The 22,223-nt window shown below is 37.1% G+C and overlaps 1 pseudogene across 2 annotated transcripts in view; it reads left to right on the top strand.

Annotated features, from left to right (window-relative positions):
- LOC150077552 (ATP-dependent chromatin remodeler CHD5 pseudogene) overlaps positions 1 to 20,916 on the top strand; it is a 49,560-nt pseudogene extending 28,644 nt beyond the window's left edge. The window contains exons 2-3 of one of the 2 annotated variants that reach the window (XR_016547700.1): positions 12,157 to 18,046; positions 20,789 to 20,916. The product of XR_016547700.1 is annotated as an ATP-dependent chromatin remodeler CHD5 pseudogene, transcript variant X2 (transcript). Of the gene's footprint in view, positions 1 to 12,156; positions 18,422 to 20,788 lie in introns of those variants that run through there. The other variant, XR_016547699.1, reaches the window with a different exon arrangement.
- The last annotated feature ends 1,307 nt before the right edge of the window (positions 20,917 to 22,223 follow it).

Genomic DNA, 22,223 nt, shown 5'->3' with positions numbered 1-22,223 from the left:
CCACTTATTTTCATGACCTTGGTTTTGTTGAGGTTCATGTTGTATTGGTGTGTTGAGGCTATTTAGGATTTTTTCCTTGTTGGTCAGGTTTTCTTCCACAACTGCCATGTCATCTGTATATTTTATGTGGTTCCATTCACTGTCATTCCAGAGAAATCCTCTGTTTCTTCTATATTTCCTTAGAAAATGTTGCCGTTTTCTCAAATGTAATGTTATTAACTTTTTTACATCCGCTGCATTACACCTTTTAAGAGGGGGATTTTATCGAGTTCGATAAAAAAAAAAAAAAAAAACCATCTTAATGTCTGTACCGTCATCAGCTAACAGTTTTCCTAAATGCTTTCTGCTCGTAGAGTCACAAGGCCTGTTTGTAGTCTTTGAAACAGCATGCTGATCTTCGTTTCTGTGAAGATCGCATCAGTTGTGCTCTTTCCTGTTCTGAAGCCCATCTGTTCTTTTCCATGATCTCTCCATATCATTTCTTTAGACTGTTTTGTAGAACTCTAATAAATATTTTGTAGACGTGGTTGAGGAGACAAGACAGGTCTGTAGTCTGAGCACAGTTGTTCATTGCCTTTCTTATAGATGGAAATAAGGATTCCTTTACTCCATCTGGTATTTCATTTGTTTCTAGGTCAAAATTTAAAAGTTGAATAAGAAAGTCGGTTGTCTGCTTCCACTCTTCTATAATCGTTGCATCTGTGCGTTATTTTTATTTATTTATTTATTTTTTTTTTTTTTTCATCTAGTGTATTGCCATGCGGATTTCCTACATGATGATTTCGTGCAATTCCGGCCAAGTCCTTACGAGTGCTGGCAAAACAAGTCTCTGCATCAAAAAAAATAATAATAATAATAAGATCTAGAGAAAGTACAAAGAAGGGCATCTAGATTGGTGAAGAGTTCTAAGCATCGTTCCTAATTAGAACAACTGAAAAGACTTGACCATCGTAGATACCTTGTAGGGAGGAGGATTTGATTGGAGTGCGTAAGACCCTGAGGGGGATTAGTATAATGAATGGAGGAGGAATGATAGTAATAATATTCGCCATTTAGTGCTTTCGCTACACTGGCAAAAAAAGAAAGTAGGTAAGAAAATACATCAAATATGTAAGTATCCAGTTGACCTTTGAATTTATTCAAACTGTCAGCCTCAACTGCCTGCGAGGGCAAAGTCCTGTAATTTAAATACAGGGTGTTTCAGTTAAACGTTTCAGAACTTCTAAGAGGGGTAGGGTACATCCTGACAACTCGAAATCATATAGCAATGTGGGGTCGGAAATGCTTTCCTGAAGCGGTGTTGTACACAGAAGCACCATAAAGAAAAGAGACCGTAAGTGAGAAATCGTTTTAATAATACATGAAAAGAAGCAAAAGGTACATGGATTAAAGTAAGTGTTCGAAGTTTCTTCCACTAGCTACAATGCACGCCTCACATCTCCGACGCATGGACATCCGAACATTCTGGAATACTCCAGGCGAATTTCGAATTTCTTCGGCAGCTGCTGCGATTCTTGCAACCAGCTCCTCAGCATTGTCAACAGGGGTGTCATAAACTAGCGATTTCATAAGACCCCAGAAATAAAAATCAAGACATGATAGGTCGGGTGACCGAGCAGGCCAACGCACGGGACCACCACGTCCGATCCACTGTTGACCAAATGTGACATCCAGATAGTTACGAACATCTCCGCTATAATGGGCAGAGGCTCCATCGTGTTGGAACCACATTGTCTGTTGCGTCGATGCAGAAATCTGTTCATCTCTCAAAAGTTGTGACAATACTTGCTGCAGAAAGATCAAGTAGATAGGACCGGTTAGACGACACGGTAACAGGTAAGGTCCGATGAGGTGATCTCGCAGGCCAACGCCCGGGACGTGGTGGTCCTGTGCGTTGGCCTGCTCGGTCACCCGACTTATCATGTCTTGATTTTTATTTCTGGGGTCTTATGAAATCGCTAGTTTATGACACCCCTGTTGACAATGCTGAGGAGCTGGTTGCAAGAATCGCAGTAGCTGCCGAAGAAATTCGAAATTCGCCTGGAGTATTCCAGAATGTTCGGATGTCCATGCGTCGGAGATGTGAGGCGTGCATTGTAGCCCGTGGAAGAAACTTCGAACACTTACTTTAATCCATGTACCTTTTGCTTCTTTTCATGTATTATTAAAACGATTTCTCACTTACGGTCTCTTTTCTTTATGGTGCTTCTGTGTACAACACCGCTTCAGGAAAGCATTTCCGACCCCACATTGCTATATGATTTCGAGTTGTCAGGATGTATCCTACCCCTCTTAGAAGTTCTGAAACGTTTAACTGAAACACCCTGTATATAATACCTGGTCCTGGAATTCCCTGTAACAGTGAGAATTCCACCTTCATTCATATTACTAATCCCTCTCAGGTGCATGGTTGCCAAGCTCTGTAGCCCACATAATCGGAGTCTTTCGTCATGCGGTCGAGAGATGTTCTCACTGGTGAATGAGATTAGAACTAGAGAGCATAGCTATTAAATTTTAAGGAGTAACAATAGATGCGATGCGGAATAAGTTTGCTTCTCTTGCACCTTTATGTTATTTTAGTACTAATGTGCTATGAATCGTAATAGTACCAGTTTTATTTATAGTAAACCTTTTGGAACTTGCCTTGATATTTATTTGCCAAGATTATTTCTTTATTAAAATAACATCATTTAATTAAAATGATAACATCTTATATATATATACGGTGCAATTTGTTTGGTGCACAACCTTATTATACCCTACATGTATGAAAGCGGTGGCACCCAATTTACAAACTCGTTATTTGAATATATGGAGTTCTTAAATTGAGGGATTGCAGTATGTCAACGTTATCACCTCACCAAATAAGAATTTGTTGCTTTATAGTTGTAAAATAATAAAGTTTACCTCAGTATAGTACGTAGAACACTCTGTGTGATACTCTCCAGAAATTAAAACGAAAATCTTACATTAGAGTAACAAATAATTAAAAATCAATATAACGCAATTAAAAATAAAAAAATTAATTAAAAGAATTTAACGAAAAAATTGCAAAACGATTTTCCTTCCTTAAAAATTGTGGCCAGGCCAATACGGAAATTACACACTATACTGAACAATCGCTCAGTCCTTTCCTCGTTTGTAACACAAATTAATGACCTGGTATGCAACATTTCTTGCGGTGATTGCGACTCGTCTTACCAAGGTTCGACGCCGTTTCCTCTGAATATTCGTGTTACTCAACATGCGGCCTCAGTTCGTGCTTCTCGTTCAGCAGCGTCAGAATTAGCCGTTAACGAAAAACATACTTTTTTATTTAACGAGGCCAAAATACCTAGTGTCCAACGTAATTATCGCGACTATTAATTGCAGAAACCGTAGAAATTAAATTACACGAGAATTCTGTTAATATTCGCCGGCCCCATCTAATCTCCGATTCGTGGGCTTTTACGCGCATGCGCGAAGACTAATCCCTATTTAAGTTTCATGCTCACCCCTATTCGGTAATATTCATTGTGTTAAATTGATTTTTAATTATTTGTTACTGTAATGCAAGTAAGATTTTCGTTTTAATTTCTGGGGAGTATGATACGGAAGTGTTCTATGTACAATATTGAGGTAAACTTCTCTTATTATTTTACAAATATTGATATCAACGTAGAACGTATCGAGCATTACAGCTCTCGTTCATACTATCTAGTTGCTTTATAGTATGAACCAGAGCTATAATGCTCAATACGTTCTACGTATCATATTGAGGTAAACGTCTCTTATTCTTTTACAAATATGTTGCTTTATATAAGTGGCGAATCCGGGGGGGGGGGATACTCCCCAGCGCCTTAGTAAATTAGAATGCTAGGTTTTATGTAATTAAGCTCTTCTTTGTAACTATTCAGGTTGTGTGTGTATTATATAAAAGCTCATTAAAAATTCTAGATAAAATTTCGAGCTAATTTGAGCTTAATTTTCAGTTATTTAATATTAAAAGATAATACATGGAAAGTTCCAAATGAGAACTTTGTTGCTGCATAATTTTGCGCCTAATTACATTTATGGTTTTCACCGCTAAATGTGACTGATAGAGCCGTAAAATTAGTCTTCAAGTAAAAAAATTAAAAATGAATATAAGAAATTTTGAGTAGCCACGTGTCAGTATATTTTACGGTGCGCACCACTATTTCGCCTTCGCTGGTGTAAGGCATTATCTATCCGCCCAGATAATTTTCTGTCGTCTAATAATAAAATAAATGCAATATTGGTGGATGTCTGCGAGCACGCCTGTACATACGAAAGATCAAAATCCAGTTTAATCTTCGATAAGCATGCATATTAGTGATGTGTAATGGAACCGGGGTAGGGAGCACTTGGTATGGGATTTGAAACTGATATTACTTCATCAAGATATTATTGAGGGTGTTTTAATTTAAAGTCGCCGATATAAATTATTTTTTTAATTTAGGTTTGTCAACTGATCCGTTTTGTGATATTCATTTGAAATTATAAAATCTAAACAATAAATATTATTGTTTAGATTTTACGATTTCTAAATTTAAAATTTGCTCAATCAGCTGTTCTTTTCTCAGTGGGAAAGTTTTTCTCCTTCGTAGTTCAGCCTAAAAATATCATCAGTATAAAAGGTAAAGTGCAGCCATTATCAACCCACTGCAGGATGGAAGCCTCCTCAACAATTCATGCTGAGGAAAATGGACCATAATCTGCCACGCTGGTCCAGTGCGGGTTGGCAGATCGACCGTATTCAGCAGTCAGGGGCTTGAACCCCGGTCTACTCAAAGAGCGTGTGCTACTGCACTCCCGCTCCTGACCACTCGGCTACTGAAGTTGAACTAGGAATGGACAAGGGGAGAACAGATTGTGCATGGGGAGTCTCGATACGTGAAGGCGATTCTGCACTTTGGATGTACATCCTGGATGATTCATTTAAAGTGAAAAAAGTATAAATTGCATTTCATCCGAATTTCGTTCTAAGTGAACATCAAAAGTTAATAGTGAACAAAGTAGATCCGATTTCTATTTTTGATTAATAGCGTGTAAACATTTTCATTTCATTCTGGGCATTTAGTGAACAGTCGTGAAGGACATTTTGTTTTCTAACTGTGGTTGCAGGTGTCAATATCTGTATAATAATCAAAACTAATGGAATTTAATCGGAAGGATAGCATACATATATTTTTGGAAGCCTACCAAAATTGTGAGTATCTCCGGAACATAAGTATCAGGATCTTTCACGGCAAGTTCTGTTAACAGTTGTGTTGATGCCCAGTTGCCCTCCCTCCCCGCTTAATCTATGGCCTGATCCACGAACGTCGGCGTCGATCATTTTTTTTTTTTTTTTTTTTGTTTATTTCATTTCGTTTAATAATTAGTACATTCTTCTGCAACTTATTGATTACAACATTCACTATTTCATTCGCCGACGTTTTGGAAACTGATGAACTGAAAGTGCATTGTTAAAAATATTGAATGTGTAAATTGCTTTAACTCGTTTCACTGTGGATGGAATCATCCGGGATGTACATCCCAAGTGCAAAATGTAGCTTCAACTTAACTGCCTTCTTACAGCTGAACGCGTGTATCGATTTTATTTATTTATTATTTTTTTTTTAAATACTATGACGTGGTACGTGTTTCCCATTGAAAGTTGATTAGGCTATCTATATATCGTGAAATTCAAATACGAAAAAAGAAAAGGGTGGGGGGGAGTCCAATAGGTTAAATCTGAAAATAAAGCGAGCGACACTCCAATGCCGGAAATCTTTTTGTGCACGCACCCACAACTTTTATCTCGATTTACCCCCTTGTTGCTGTATTACGCACTTCTTTACTTTCTGTTTGTTACTTGGCTTGCCATATTATTGCCATATTTTTCATTTATATTTAAAGTTTTTATATAAGATATACATATCCCGCTTTCCTGTGTCATTCCATAAAGAAACAGGTGAGCGGAGTATGTCGTGCCCCTGGTTATATAACTTACTTATTTGTAAGGCTTTGTTATTATTATAATTGGAGAATAAAAATCTATTTTCAAGACGGCTGAATATAAGTTATATGTTAACATCAGTGCACTGATCTTACTGCACGACTTGTCATTATTCTTCTTTAAATGTCACCAGTAATTTGAATAATATATGTTCATTAATGGACATAAACTTTCAGCCACCGTGTATTTACTTACCGATGTCACCGCCGTCATAAAGTAATTTTAAACCAGGAATTGTTTTTAACATTAATTAATGATGTGTTTTTTTTTTTTTTTTTTTTTTCCAGTGGTCAGTAGTTTTATTTCTGTTATATCAGCAGGAGATATCGATGCAACGGCTTAATATCAATAAATGTTTTTTTTTTTTTTTTTTTTGCAAGTACCCCCCCCTCCCACACACACACTTTGGCTGACTAGCACAGTTTGAAATGAAGTTGCGATCTCGTAGTGCACGGCAACATATTCCGCACTACATTCTGTCATGTTTCATCCCCTCCCCATTTTCTGGGCAACTCCACTTTACGATAGGAGGGAGATTGCTGTTTTGCAGTTTAGCATAGAATTTGGGAAGAAATCGATACTTAAGAGGAGAAGAGGTAGAAGCACGGTATTACAATATTGCACGTACTTTTCTTGATGCGTACAATCTTTACAACACCATTTTTAGTTCTTTTTAACAAACTTAATATAAAAAATAAATTTTGTTTTTGTGACTGAGTAATCATAAAATAAATTAACCTAAAAATATGTAAATATTTGACGTAAATATAGTAATCTAGATATAAGAAAATCATCACGTTTTGTTGTGGCAACTAAATGCAAAAATTGCTGCCCCTCAGAATTAGGAACAGCTCTGATTCTATTAATAAAATAATGAACAGCGAAGGAAAGCCAATCTTGGAACTTTTTTTTTTATTGAAAACTTCAAACACAAAAGGTATTAGCACCTATGGTATTTAGTATTGTGTGTGAATTGAAGTTTTGGAATAAAGAGGATACTTTTGAACCTTAGACCTGAATTTCTGTAGATTGTAATTTTCAAAAAATACAATAAATTCCAGAAAACAGAAGCTGAAGGGATAAATGAGCTAGAAGAAAAAAGTTGGTTCTGCGAGTTTGAAGTTGTACATTAAATGAATGCTGACTGGTTGCGGCACGTATTCGGACTAGCTTGGAAGAGAGGGGAAATTATAGATGCCATTTCAGAAGAACGGTGCCCATGGAAGTATCTATAGAAAAGGCATGCAGCAGAAACAGAACATCTGAGAGAGAGAGCGAGCGACTCTGTTAGAGATGTAATTAATTAACCTAACTGCGTCTGCTTTTTTAATAGTCTAGAAGCCTGAGAGAGGTTTTGGTGCACCGCCCCAGATGTGGGAACAATGTTCCATGGTAGGGCAGATTTGCAATTTGTACATTGTGAACAGCTTTTCGGAAGAAAAGTAACGCCGAGAGCAAAAGTGAAACCCCAGTTTTTTAGATACTGAGGAAGCAATATTCGCGATGTGAGATCAGAAGTAAACGTAATCCCTAAGAGAGATATGTAACCTTGTCTAAGGATCTGATTGTCATCGAAGGCAAGCATAGGAGAAGACTCATTTTTGCGAGATATGACAAGATTGAAATTAATTATCTTTGCCCTAATGGAGATCAGCATTTAAGGAATTGGGGTGGATATTCAGGTGAAACTGTTTGTGTAGGGCAGGGTTCCTCAAAATGGAAGATGGAATGTGCAGGTATCGGCAGAACTATGGATAGGATTTCCAGCCAGCAGAAGAAATTCTTTAATATAAAGAGTTGGGGGGGGGGGAAGAGACACGATCAAAAGTCTTAGAAATGTAGAGCAAGTTTCGCCTTTTTTTTTTTTTTTTTTTTTTTCCAACAGAAATTCCGGTGGCGTTAACGAATCAGAGGCTCACTTGTACTTGCTAGATCGTGACATCTACCAATCGCTAATGCTCCAGCCTGTACCCGAAACTGATACTAAACCTGCCGTTTTTTCAATCAGCGAGTACTATTATCATGTGCGAAATTTTTTGACATTTTATTAAAAAAGGGAACCGCTGCTGTAGTGTATACGTCCATTTCTAAAGCAAGGCTGAGATTTTTTTTGAAATGTGCTGCTTTTCCAAACTTTTTTTTTTTTTCATGGTGTGGGCAGCCAGGGGGGTGGTGATGGCTCCCAATGGTATTGTACTCCATCCATTGTGAGCGGAGTTGGTTCTTGATGCACAGTTAGTAAAGTAGTAATGTTTGCCGCCTTGTGGCAGAGTGCCTTGTTGTTTAGATTCCATTTAATAGAGAGTTTGGAAGAAAACTATGATTTTGAATTTTCACATATCAGGTAAGAGAATTACATTTCAAGTTTTTAATGAATGAAAATATGTATGATATAGCCCAGAAGGCGGCTTCATATATAATCTGTGCACCTGTTGGCTTCTGTCAAACCATTTTGTAAAATAAGGCTCCTATTTTGTTATGTTAAAGTTCGTGGAAGCTCAGAGAATACCGTGAAATGTGACTATTTATCAGTCACGTGGGCTTGAACCATGGCCCATTCAAATTCTTGTGCTTCACCATTCAGCTATATCTAACCGGAAATGTAAAAAATCTTGGCATGAAAACTTCAACGATAGAGTCCACGTAAGTGCATTTGAGCAATATCCGCTAATTTCTTTTGTGTGTATTGCACCAAGGAGTTAATACTCATTAAGTTAAGTTTGAAGGTTTGTGCATATTCCAGACATAACGTACTTCAAAGTATAACGAAAATAATTCCAAAATATGTCGGGAAAAATAGTTGTCAAAAAAAGAAAATCTGTAGCGGTAGCAACCCATCATGTGCAACACTATACAGTAGAAATTCTATATAACGACCACCCCGGGGAATGAGAAAACGGTTATTATATCAGAATGGTGTGAGACGTTAAAGAGGGTGCTATAAAGAGCTTGATTGTATATAGTACTGATGAGCGCGCGTTGATGATTGAGAGTGTAGACTGGAAGAGCATAAGCAAATTCTGCCCCTCCGCAATACCTGCTAGCCCCCCCCCCGACGTTCTTCAGTATTTGGAAGCAATAATTGTTGTTCTTGTATCGAAGGTTGTGGTGTTACTGTGTGCACAGTTCGATGTTTTGACTTTGTTGCACATTGGCGAATATTGTAAGTTATATAAGCACGAAATGGGCAAGCCCAAGATTTCGAACCGATTTGCAACGAATTCAGAATGAGAGGCTGAAAGATGAAAATATAGCAAGTGGATAATGCTTATTTATCCGAGAAATTGGGTGATATAGAAAAAAACAAAAATAAGCATAAGAAAGCTGCAGAATCGTTCAGTATAAAAACATAGTGGCTTTTACCATTTAACCCAGTACCTTAAAATTATTTGGCTCCATATTTTGAAGAACTTTTCTGCGAGATGGAAAGTTTTTCTGACAGTTGCTAGAATTTGTTATACGATACCATTCCATAAATCAGAGGAACATTGTGGTTACATATTTAGAATTAGTAGAGCCAGTGAATTTACAGTTAATTTTCTGCCTTCAACAAATGTATCCAGAATGAGGGTTTAGATTTGACTAAATTAAAATCATTAGGAACAGATAATACAGTACTTTAGTTATGACTTGTGTAAACATGTGGCATAGTATTTAGAGTCAGGCGCCACCGGTGGTTTCCCACATCTGCGCCTTGTATACTCTGTGATGGAATGCAGAACTACTACAAAGCCAGAAAAAAGTGTAATAACTTATGTAAACAGTGGAGTTTATGCAGAGTTGAAAATGAAAATACTACACCTACAGTTAGATGTTTGTCATTCATTATAACTAGCCATTTCACTCGCCCAAGAATGTCGGTCTAGAATTTTATTTTCTTCTCAGAGGGAGTAGTTTCCCACCCAGCTTTATGCCATGTGGCATTCAAAGAGCTCTGTGGTATAATAAATGAAAGTGATTCGCCTCTGCAGTTGGTCCAGATCAGTTAGACTAGATGGTTGTCAAACGATACTGCAGTGACGATAATACTGGGCTAAATTCAAAACCTATTTCGACATTACATGTTTGAAAGTATGGTATTATACAGCTGAAAATTTGCATGCAGTGTGTAATAATGACCATTAGAATTTATTTTACTTGATGTTCCTGAAATACAATTAAGCAGTGAACAAGAAGCGTGAAAGTGAAAATCACGACCCAGCAAAACTACTAGACTACTAATTATTCCTCGTTAAGTCACGCTGCATAAAAATCGTATTGCCAGAATTGAGACTTGATGTCGAAGAAATTGAAGATCACCTGGACGCAGAGCCTTACCTCGGATTCCAATTTGAAACAGCAACGTCAGCAGGTGACTTCTTAAAACAAGAGAAAGAAATACGTAAAAGATGTGTGCACTTGGTTATTGAACTTGTCAGAAAACTAAGACAAAAGATTTCCAGAAAAACAGTGGTACAAGATATGTCACTTTTTTTCTCCAGAACAATGCTTGAGGCCATTTAAAAGGCCTATTATTGAATTATCATAACTGTTTTATACTGAGACTAACTTTCTTACAGCAGTAGAAAACCAGTGGAGGAACCTACATCACATACAGTGGACTGAAGTAAAAGACGGTGTGAAGTTTTGTATTTATATATGAATTCAGCTAGAGAAAATCCTTTTTCGCGAGCTTGCAAATGTACCTTTGTCTGTATTGATTCTACCCCAATCAAACACTGTGTAGTAGCTATTTAGCCAAATGACTGAAGAAACCAGACTTGAATAGAACGGCAATTCAAACTCTACGCACAATTTTGTGTGTAAGATTTGGATTAAACTTTAAAAAAAAGAGAGAGAAAAAAATGCTGTTCCTGTAAAAAAGAGGATCAATACAATCCTCCAGCGCCATCCAAATCTTCAACCACGAAAGAATGAGGAATAAAGTGCAGAACTGAGTTATGTGCTGCCTCTTTAAAAACCTTGAATCTCATGGATTTTGTCCAGTTCATGAAAATAATACGTTCTAAACTGCTTTCCCAATGGCAAGATTCTTGGCACGGACAGACCACAAATAAATTACATCACATCAAGCCTGTAATTTCGCAATGGCAGTCCAGTCTACGCAGGGTCCGAAGAGAGGAAGTTGTTCTTGCTCGGCTCCGCATAGGTCATAGTCATCTAACCCATTCCTACTTGCTGAGGGCGGATGACCCACCTATGTGCGAGATGTGTAATGTTATTTTAACCGTCCGTCATATTTTAATAGAATGTCCTGTTTTTATAGAAGCACGACGCTTGAATTTTACCGCTTTTAATAATTTGACTGAGCCATTTACACTCAGTCAGATTATAGGTGACAGGCACAATATGTCTGACGTTTTTAACTTTTTACAATTTGTTAATTTTTATACAAAGATCTAAGTTTTATGCTTTTACTTTTATACCTTTTTAACACAATAATTGTTTGACGTGGTAGCCTTGGCTACCAAAATGTTTAATAGCATTTTAAAATTTGACTTGGCGCATTATGGCCTTAGCTGCCAATGCGCCATAAAAAACCAAATCAAATCAAATCAAACCAGTTCATGAAAACCAATAAACTGTAATGTGCACAATGCTAGACTCAGTTGTTCATTGGTTTTTCAATGTAAAAGACAATGAAATCGTACGTGCAGCTTTTGCGTTTGTAATGGGATTAATAGATGTTGTAGATTGGGTGCGTGTTTTAATAAACACTGAAAGGATATGTTTAAATTACACACCTAATAAATCATGTCAGTACAACAAAGAGACAGATTTGTAAAAAAAAAAAAAAAAAAAAGTGTTGTCAGTTATGATTGGAGTTCTAGATTGTGGCATGATTGCTCAGTTTTGACAAAATTCAGCTACTTGTTCTGCTGTATTAATAATTCTTAAATACTATTAAAGAAAATTAGTAGGTATTACATATAAGTAAAGCACAAAACTAAACTTAAGTATGCTGCCATTTTTCCACGACTTCACTTAATCTCGATGCGGAAATTTCTATGGCATTTAGAGCTGTTACAAGTCAAAGAGCCAAAGTATTATTAGTTTTAAATTTTATATAAACTAGCAGTTTTAATTGTTATATTTATTTGATTATATATGTAATATGTATATACTAAGAGTGTGACAATATTTTACTTCCGTAGTTTTCCCCTACTAGTGCTGCTTCATTGACTTCAGAAAAACTGCAATGGACTAAAGAAGATAACTCAATTATTGTCTGAGTCTACTGTAGTAATAAACTGATAATGGCTTCACCTGGTAGAGACGAGCAGATGTCGGATGATCAAGATGGTACAGTAGAGTTGCCTACACGAAACTCTACTGAAGTTACTGAAGACGAAGGCGATTATGATTCAGAAGAACCAGTCAATGAGGAGGAAGAAGAAGAGGATGATGACGGAGAAGAATCGGAAATGGAAGAAGATCCACCAGTAGAACAATCTGAAAGTATTAACGTATCATCTGTTGATGAAGATGATGGTGAGATTGATTCTTCTGGAGAGAAAGCAAAGGATGAACCTCCACAGCCGCAAAAAGAAAAAGACAGTGAGAGAGGGAAAGGGAAAAAACTCGTCTTTGATAGTGCCGAGGATAGTGACAGTGCAGTTAGACAATCAGATGTGGATAGTGAAAATGTTGATGATAATAAAAAACTAAAACTTGAAAAGTCGCAGAAGAGTTCTGCTGAGATATGTGCAGAATACAGTTTGCAAGATATAAAACTGGAATTTACAGATGAAGATTATCAAACATTGACAAACTATAAATTGTTTTCCCAACATGTACGTCCAATTATTACCAAAGTTAATCCAAAAATTGCAATATCTAAAATGGTGACTATTATTTCAGCAAAGTGGCGAGAGTTTCTCTCTAACCATCCTAGCCGTGATACTATTCAAGAAGACGATGATGAAAAGAGTACCCTTCCAAAAGTAGAAGAGTTAAAAGAGGCAGAAGATAAAAATACCGCACCAAAAAGCAAAGCAAAACGTAGGAAACAACTGCCCCCAATTAAAATCAAACTTGGTAGTTTTGGCAAACGTAAAAAGCATACAAGTTCAGAGGATGAGAGCAATGAAAGTGATGACTTAGAATCCTTTCAGGAAGTCATACAAACTGATTCACTCCCTCCAAAGATTGAGCCACGACCTAAAAGTAAATCTTCGAAAGCCAAACGAAAAAAGAAGAAAACGTCAAGTTTTCCCAGTTCTGATGTAGAAAATGATGGTTATGAAACAGATCATCAGGATTACTGTGAAGTTTGCCAGCAAGGTGGCGAGATTCTTCTCTGTGATACATGTCCTCGTTCCTACCATCTCGTCTGTCTTGATCCAGATCTGGAGGAACCGCCAGAGGGGAAGTGGAGCTGTCCCCATTGTGAAAAAGAGGGAGTACAGGAACCAGATGATGATCACATGGAGTTTTGCAGAGTTTGTAAAGATGGAGGAGAGCTTTTATGTTGTGATAGCTGCCCTTCAGCATATCATATTCATTGTCTAAACCCACCTCTACAAAAAATTCCAGATGGAGAATGGCATTGTCCTCGCTGTTCAGTTACACCGCTGAAAGGGAAAGTGGCCAAAATTTTAACATGGAGGTGGGCTCCAGTTTTAGGAAATGGAATAAAAAGCGAAGACATGCCAGCAGCAAAGCCATCAACAAGCAAAGAGCAGCATCCTAAACCACAACGGGAATTCTTTATTAAGTGGCATGATAAATCTTATTGGCATTGTTCATGGGTGTCAGAGATGCAGCTAGATGTATACCACCCTGTTCTTTATCGGTATTATTTCCGAAAAAATGATATGAACGAATCTCCAGTTTTGGAGGATGGTAGTAGCGGAACAAACACTGAACAAGAAAAGAAACAAGACGAAGACCAATTAAATCTAGAAGAAAGGTATTATCGCTATGGAATACGGCCTGAATGGCTTCAAATTCATAGAATTATTAATCATAAAACATTGAGAGATGGTACAACGATATATCTTGTGAAGTGGAGGGATTTGCCATATGATCAAGCATCTTGGGAGTGTGATGATGATTCTGGAGACTTTGATATTCCAGATCTACGAAAAGCTATTAATTATTATTGGGATCTAAGGACTGCTGCTGAAACAGCCGCTGGTAAAGGCTCATCTGGTAAAAGCAAGGGCAGTAATAGCAAAAAATCCAAAGAAAAACGTCTCAGAGATGATGATGGAAAGAAAGCACATCCTGTTTATAAATCTGTAGATCCTAAAAAGAAATATCCCAGACAGCCACCATATATTGATATCACAGGCAATGAATTACATCCTCATCAGTTAGAAGGAATCAACTGGTTGAGGTTTTCTTGGGCGAACAGAACAGACACTATCCTTGCTGATGAAATGGGTCTTGGTAAAACTATTCAGACAATTGTGTTTCTTTATTCTTTGTATAAAGAGGGACATTGTAGAGGTCCATTTTTGATAAGTGTGCCTCTGTCAACGATTATCAATTGGGAAAGAGAATTTGAGCTCTGGGCTCCAGACTTTTATGTTGTGACTTACATAGGAGACAAAGACAGTAGGGCTATTATTAGGGAACATGAACTATCATTTGATGAAGGAGCGATTAGAAGTGGGGGTAAAGCATCTAGATTAAAGAAAGACTGTCTCATTAAATTTCATGTTTTGCTGACATCATATGAACTTATATGCATTGATGCAGCAACGTTAGGTTCTCAAGAATGGCAAGTGTTGGTTGTAGATGAGGCACACCGTTTGAAGAACAACCAGTCAAAATTTTTTCGTATTCTCAATGCGTTTAATATAAATTATAAGCTTTTACTAACTGGAACACCCCTGCAAAATAATCTGGAAGAGTTGTTTCATCTGCTAAATTTTCTTAGCCCTAACAGATTCCAGAACTTATTAGAGTTTTCTAATGAATTTACTGATCTCACAAAAGAAGAGCAAGTGAAAAAGTTACATGACCTCTTAGGCCCTCATCTTCTTCGACGTTTGAAAGCAGATGTTTTGAAAAACATTCCATCAAAAAGTGAATTTATTGTTCGAGTGGAACTGGCTCCACTACAGAAAAAATATTACAAGTATATTTTGACCAAAAACTTTGAGGCTTTGAACACTAAAGGTGGTGGGGGTCAGGTGTCTCTTCTGAATGTTATGATAGAGTTGAAGAAATGTTGTAACCATCCATATCTGTTTCCAGCAGCTTCATTAGAGGCACCTAAATTACCAAATGGGATGTATGAAGGAAACACTTTAGTCAAAGCTAGCGGAAAACTCATTCTGCTACAGAAGATGCTAAGGAAATTATATGAAACTGGCCATCGGGTGCTCATATTTTCTCAAATGACAAAGATGCTTGACATACTTGAGGATTTTTTGGAACAAGAACATTACAAATATGAGAGGATTGATGGTGCCATAACTGGTACTAGGCGACAAGAAGCGATTGATAGGTTTAATGCACCTGGTGCTCCACAGTTCTGTTTCTTATTGTCTACAAGAGCAGGCGGTTTAGGTATCAATCTGGCTACAGCAGATACCGTGGTCATTTATGATTCTGACTGGAATCCTCACAATGACATTCAGGCCTTTAGTCGTGCACATAGAATTGGACAAGCAAACAAAGTGATGATCTATCGTTTTGTTACGCGAGCATCAGTGGAAGAGAGAGTTACTCAAGTAGCCAAGAAGAAGATGATGCTTACTCACCTCATAGTAAGGCCAGGTTTGGGAAGTAGGGGAAGTGCAATGTCTAAGCAAGAACTAGACGATATATTGCGTTTTGGTACAGAAGAGCTTTTTAAAGATGATGAAGGCAAAGAGGATACTATCCATTACGATGGTAAAGCTATAGATGAACTGTTAGATCGTACTAAGGAAGGGATTGAACAAAAAGAGATGTGGGCTAATGAATACCTGTCGTCTTTTAAGGTGGCAGCATATGTAACCAAAGAAGCAGAAGAGGAACCAGAAACTGAAGTTTTAAAACAAGAAGCAGAATCTGCTGATCCTGTTTACTGGGAAAGGCTCTTGCGGCAGCATTATGAAAAACAGCAAGAGGATATGGCACGATCTTTAGGGAAAGGTAAAAGAGTTAGAAAGCAAATAAATTATAATGATGCCATGAGACCCCAGGAGGAATCTGCCTATCCTGATAATCAATCTGATTACAACTCTGATTATTCTATTCCTTCTGATGATAATGAAAATGATGACTATTTCGATGACTTGAATGAAGATAAAGGTCGATCTCGGAAGAGCAGATTTGGTCATAATGAAAGAGACAAACCCCTTCCTCCCCTGCTAGCTAGAGTAGGAGGAAACATTGAAGTCTTTGGATTTAATGCCCGTCAGAGGAAGGCATTCCTTAATGCCGTCATGCGGTTTGGCATGCCACCACAAGATGCTTTCAATTCACAGTGGCTGGTAAGAGATTTACGTGGAAAGTCTGAGAAAAGTTTCAACTCTTATGTTTCATTATTTATGAGACATTTATGTGAGCCAGGAGCTGATAATGCTGAAACTTTTTCTGATGGTGTTCCACGTGAAGGTCTCTCTCGCAAACATGTTTTAACGCGAATTGGAATCATGTCTTTAATTAGAAAGAAAGTCCAGGAATTTGAGAACATCAATGGTCTTCAGAGTATGCCATTGCAGTTTTCTTGTCCTATTAACAATACGCCAGCATCACTAGTAATACCTGAGAGTAATAAATTACCTTCCATGAGTACTACTGCATTGGTTTCCAATGAAGAAAGTGTGAAAGTGAAAACAGAGAGGACTGAAGAAGTTGGTGAAAGAGATGCTAAGAACGATGAGAATTCAGAAAGAGAAAATGACAGTGGTAAGCAAGATGAGCGCATGGAAGTAGATGAGGCAGAAAAACCTGTCATGAAGCCTCCAATTTCTGAAGAACAAGATGAAGATAAGGAAAATAAAGGAAAGATTGATTTGAGAGAAAATGAATTGAGTGATAAAGTTGCCAAAGAATCTGATACCAAAGATAGAAAAGTAGCCAAGTGTGAACAAATGCAAAAATTCATGTTTAATGTTGCTGATGGTGGTTTTACTGAACTGCATACTTTGTGGGAGAATGAAGATAAAGCAGCTCATCAGTCTAGTAGATATGAAGTTTGGCACCGACGTCATGATTACTGGTTATTAGCTGGCATCGTTCGCCATGGATATAGTCGATGGCATGATATACAGAATGATTCTACCTTTGCAATCCTTAATGAACCCTTCAAGACAAACATGGGAAAGAGTAATATATTAGAATTCAAAACAAAATTTCTCAGTAGAAGATTCAAACTTCTTGAGCAGGCTCTAGTAATTGAAGAGCAGTTGAGGAGAGCTGCATTTGTGAATCTTACAGAAGACCCTAGCAATCCTTCAGTAGATCTTGGCACAAAAGCTAATGATTCAGGATCATCTCGGCCTGAATCACCTCAACAGGGATTGAAAGACGGGGATGGTAAACCACTAAATGCTGTATTGTACAGAGTATTAAACCAGTTACAAGAGCTTCTGCATGACATGAAGTCTGACATCACTGGATTGCCTGCTACTCTTGCACGTATACCACCCGTAGCATCGCGTCCCCAAGTGTCTGAGAGAGGAATCTTATCACCTCTAGCCCCCCATACACACCATCATTCTGAAATGAATGCAATGGGCCATCCATTAGATCTTCCAAGTCATGGCCACATGTACAACCCCTCACCAAAGCCCACTTCAACTTTACAGCACCAAGGGCTACCAAAGTAACTAAGAAATACATTGACATTTTACTAGTAATTGTAAATTTATCAGCTATACTGCGATAAGCCCACAGGTGGCAATTCATTGAATATAGAGCAACTCACATAAGGGTGTTGGGCTTGCGGGGATATTAAAAGTGATATGTGATAAACTGAGAAGTCCGGCAAGGATATGATCGGCATAAGACACTGCCAAGTTGTTCCTACAAGTTCCCTCTCACCATGTAATCCTGTTCTGTTGGTTGACTGTGTATTCGAATTTTGGACATCGTAGTTCGGTAGGTATGGTGGTATTTGTTTGCTACCAAAAATTGTAGTTATCAAACAGTGGAAGACACCTGTGTGTATGTGTGCCTGTGTATCGTTTCTGTGGTATGTGTACAAGATGCATATTATGCATCAGGTTCAGCATACAGGTTATTATATACGGACTAAACTGCTCAAGTATGTATGTGTGTGTGTGTGTGTGTGTCCCCCTCCATTTTGTCTAAGGAGCCTTGACGAAAATAATGGCTCAAAACTATTAAGCTGTCTAAGTATGGCAGTTTGAAAGACCAATTTACATAAACAGAACTTGAAACGTAATATTGCAATCCTGCAGCATTTTCCTTATTTTGTCTCCAACACAGTTGAGACTGTATTTCAAAAATGCCTACAACCAATATCAATTCATAGGTTTATTTCACTTAATAAATATGTCTCTAACATAATTTTAGTAAGTTTCTTAACAGCTTTTTCTACAAGACTTCTAGTGTGATAGTGTTAATAAAATTTGAGATTCATATAAGGGTCCATGAAACACTAAACTTGGATTCATTTGAATAGGTAATTCCCAGTTGAAAAACATTGAATTAAATGAGAATATTCCCTCTTGCTTGTTAGTACCATTTATTTATTTATTATTATTATTTTCCTAATTTCTCTGGTTTGGAACTGAAATTGCCAAATGTGTATTGGTATGATGTGACATCAGTGGAAATAGCGAATAGTAAATGTTGCCCATCCTTCTGTGACAAAACTCATTTAATTAGCTAATATCGGTAGATTCCTACCCTGGATTCAGTTATACTAAATATAAATGCTACATGTAAATCGTTTTGTGCTATTCTTAAATCCTTAATGATGTATATAACATTTCCCCCAAGCTGCTATCCAAACGGCTTATGTTGATTAGTTGTAAACATAAAAATGGAAAGAAATGTAGCATATTTGGGATATGAACAAATTGAGCACATATTAAAGCTTTAAATTGTAGTAAAAACGTTTCTTGAGAGGCTTGCAAGGTTGTTTTTCTCGTTGCTCGCAGCATTTATTGTTTTAGGAAAACAACAAATGCTAAATGATATGCTAGAATATTGTAGACAGCTCACGTTGGAGATTAAAAGTTTTGCAGCATATGTGCATGCCATCAAAACACTTTAAAAATATTCATCTTTTCAGAATGTAAAAGTAGCTAAAATGCAAGGTGAAAACATTTCCATTAGAACTTTGTTACTAACTGAAAAAAAAAAAATAATTTAAATTTAAAGATTCATATACCCTGAGATGCATAATGTCTGATCAGGTTTTTGTCACGTTCGTGGTGTCAGCAGTCACAGCAGTAATTTTTGTTTTCAAGCCATTGAAATTTATCATTAGAGTTTTATAAACCATATCCGTGATCAGCCTCACAAAAAAACAAATTAAGCGTGAAATGTCTGGTAAATGTGGTTTCAACGGATTTGGTCATCACATCCAATCTGTAAATCTGAGAAGTGGTGGTCAGGTAATACATACACCTGGAAACTGCCGTGTGCAGGTGTATGAATCACTTGACCTATACACCCCTAATAAATACTGTCTTGTATCATATTGGGTACTTTTGCTGGAATTTGTAGTTTACCCTGTAAAAATAATAAATAAAATAAAACATTGATTTGGCCATGAAACAAACCGTACCAGACATTCTCTTTTATGGACTGCCTTATATGTGTTCTCTTACAATGTGGGGAGTTTCATTTTTCCGGATCCATTCCTGTTTCATTTTATTTACTATCTCAGTAAATAAAACAATGAAAGAATTTTTTAAAATATAGTACATCTAAGAAAACAACCTGCTTTCTATATTCAGTGAAACATACGTATGGTAAAATTTTTACCCCTCTCCTATGTCGAGTAATATTATAATTTCTTAGTTCAGCTCATATTCATACAAAAAAAAACCTATTTCACTTATTTCATGCTTGTGTACTGTTGGTTTCCCCTTCACTCTGAGGGAAAAAAACTGACAGGCAGCACACCCTGTGGACTTCAGTGTGATACAGATGAATATTTGAATAAATACCTTTCATGCTTGGTATAAAGTGCTACCAAAGGTTATGAGAATGTATTTAAAATAAAGATTCGTTTAACTTAGTAATTTTGCGGTATTTCCCCTCCAAACTTACCTTGGTGCTTAATACACCCTTAAGCTCATTAGTTCTCTCATCATTGCGAATATATCTGAGGCATTTTTAAAAAAAATGAGTTTATACTGAATCTCCAAGACTGAACTCCAAATTAATGTGCCAGGATTTTCACACAAGTTAGTAAAATGTGCGAAAATCTCCTTTTTTTTTTTTTTTTTTTTTCTTTCCTTCCATAAATATAAAGGATTTTATAGTAAGTAGAGGATTTAGGTACATAAATAAATAACTGCCGCATACATTTGTGCTGCAAAAAGGAGTTAATATATGCCATAATATACATTTTTGTGTGTGTGTGTTCTAACGAAGATACTGCCTTTGGTGGACGATAAGACGCGCCCAAGTTTTAGGAGAATTTTGGAAGGAAAAAAAAAAAAAAGTATTTTAATGCATATATTTGAAATATAAATTAACTCAGCAGGAAGAAACAGAGCAAGGATTCGGTGATATATGCAGGGTTGCATATATTAAAGGTAAGGCAGAGTTACATGATAATTTCCTGTAATCCGTTCCAGAAAACGGTTTCTAGAGAAAAATATATTTTTTTCCCTTCTTTTTTTTAATAAAACTATCTAGAAGTAAGAGCTCACTCGGATGTGCTGAACAATAACCGTGGATGGCCAACCTCTTCCTGCGACGTGCCAGATTATGTTGAATGTTCATCTTAGCCCACCTAGGGACATCTATAAGCTACCAGAATTAAAATCCCCCCTCCACCACTACTGATCTGCTTCCCCAAATGTTTTTGCTTATTACGCAAACTGTATACTTAAAAGCAGTTGAATAAAAAAAATTAAATAATTTTACGTTTATAAAATAAATTTAATGTAGGTTAATAGATAATGTTTGTCCTTACAGAATGATGGCACGAAGAGCTCATTAATGCTGTACATGCATTCAGTTAACACATAAATATGAACTATGGATTCCTAATAAAGTAGAATTGAAACCATATATTCATTTTCTCTCTCCTCTTTTTTTTTACATTGGTGGGTGTTGCTACTAATGAGAGCAGTGTTCCGGCGCATGGGTTTCATATACAGTCTGATCTTAAAAAAAAGAAAAAAACATCGGACCAGGGGAGGGATTTTAATTCCGGTAACTTTAATTCATAAAGCCTTAAATATTTTAGTTAGGTCTCCATATAGACGATGCAATTTACAGAAGCCAAGTTTTACTTGGAAAGGATACCTTTTGTTGTCCGCCATCTAATCTTGTTGCTGTTGTCTGTACCCTTTCCCACAAATCTACATACTTTTGCTTCCTAAAATGATTTTTCCAAACCTCTTTGCAGTATCCAAGATGTGGCCTAAATATTCCTTGTACAGTGGGATAATGCCTCATTTTCCCAATGGGCGGAAATCCTGTATACCATTGACACCTCAGGGTTTCTCTTAGCAGTGTGTTTGCACTGCTTAGACAACTTAATGTTGACTATGCTAACCCATCCCGCAGTGGTCCTTTTTATTTTTGCTCACCTTGGGTTTAGCACTACTCAAAAACAGCATAGTAACACCCACTAATTCAAGCTCCCCAATTCAGACTGGCTTCTGTTTTTTATGTATGTATTTCATTTATGCAGAACAGATTTTTTCTGAATGAGAATTTGATACAGTTCCATAATCTTTTCATGGCTAGACAAGCGCCTTTTTAAGAAAAGTAAAACCATTCTTAAGGAAAAATTAAATACAAAAGAAAACATTAAGGCATTTTTATTGTTCGAAAATGCACTTTCACATCCTTTGAAATTTTACCAAGTGACTCCAGCAGTATTAGTGGCAGCAAATGATGCAAGGAAGCGAGATTATATAGTATAGGCCAAAAAAAAATAAATAAAGTGCAGCCATTATCAACCCACTGCAGGATGGAAGCCTCCTCAACAATTCATACTGAGGGAAATGGACGATAATCTGCCATGCTGGTCCAGTGCGGGTTGGCAGATCGACCGTATTCAGCAGTCAGGGGCTTGAACCCCGGTCTACTCAAAGAGCGTGTGTTACTGCACTCCCGC

This window comes from Mastigoproctus giganteus, chromosome 12 (genome assembly GCF_048544385.1).
Source record: "Mastigoproctus giganteus isolate SK-2022 chromosome 12, ASM4854438v1, whole genome shotgun sequence".
Taxonomy (NCBI): Eukaryota; Metazoa; Arthropoda; class Arachnida; order Uropygi; family Thelyphonidae; genus Mastigoproctus; species Mastigoproctus giganteus.
Note: the sequence above shows the minus strand (reverse complement) of the source record. Positions and strands in the feature narration are given on the sequence as shown.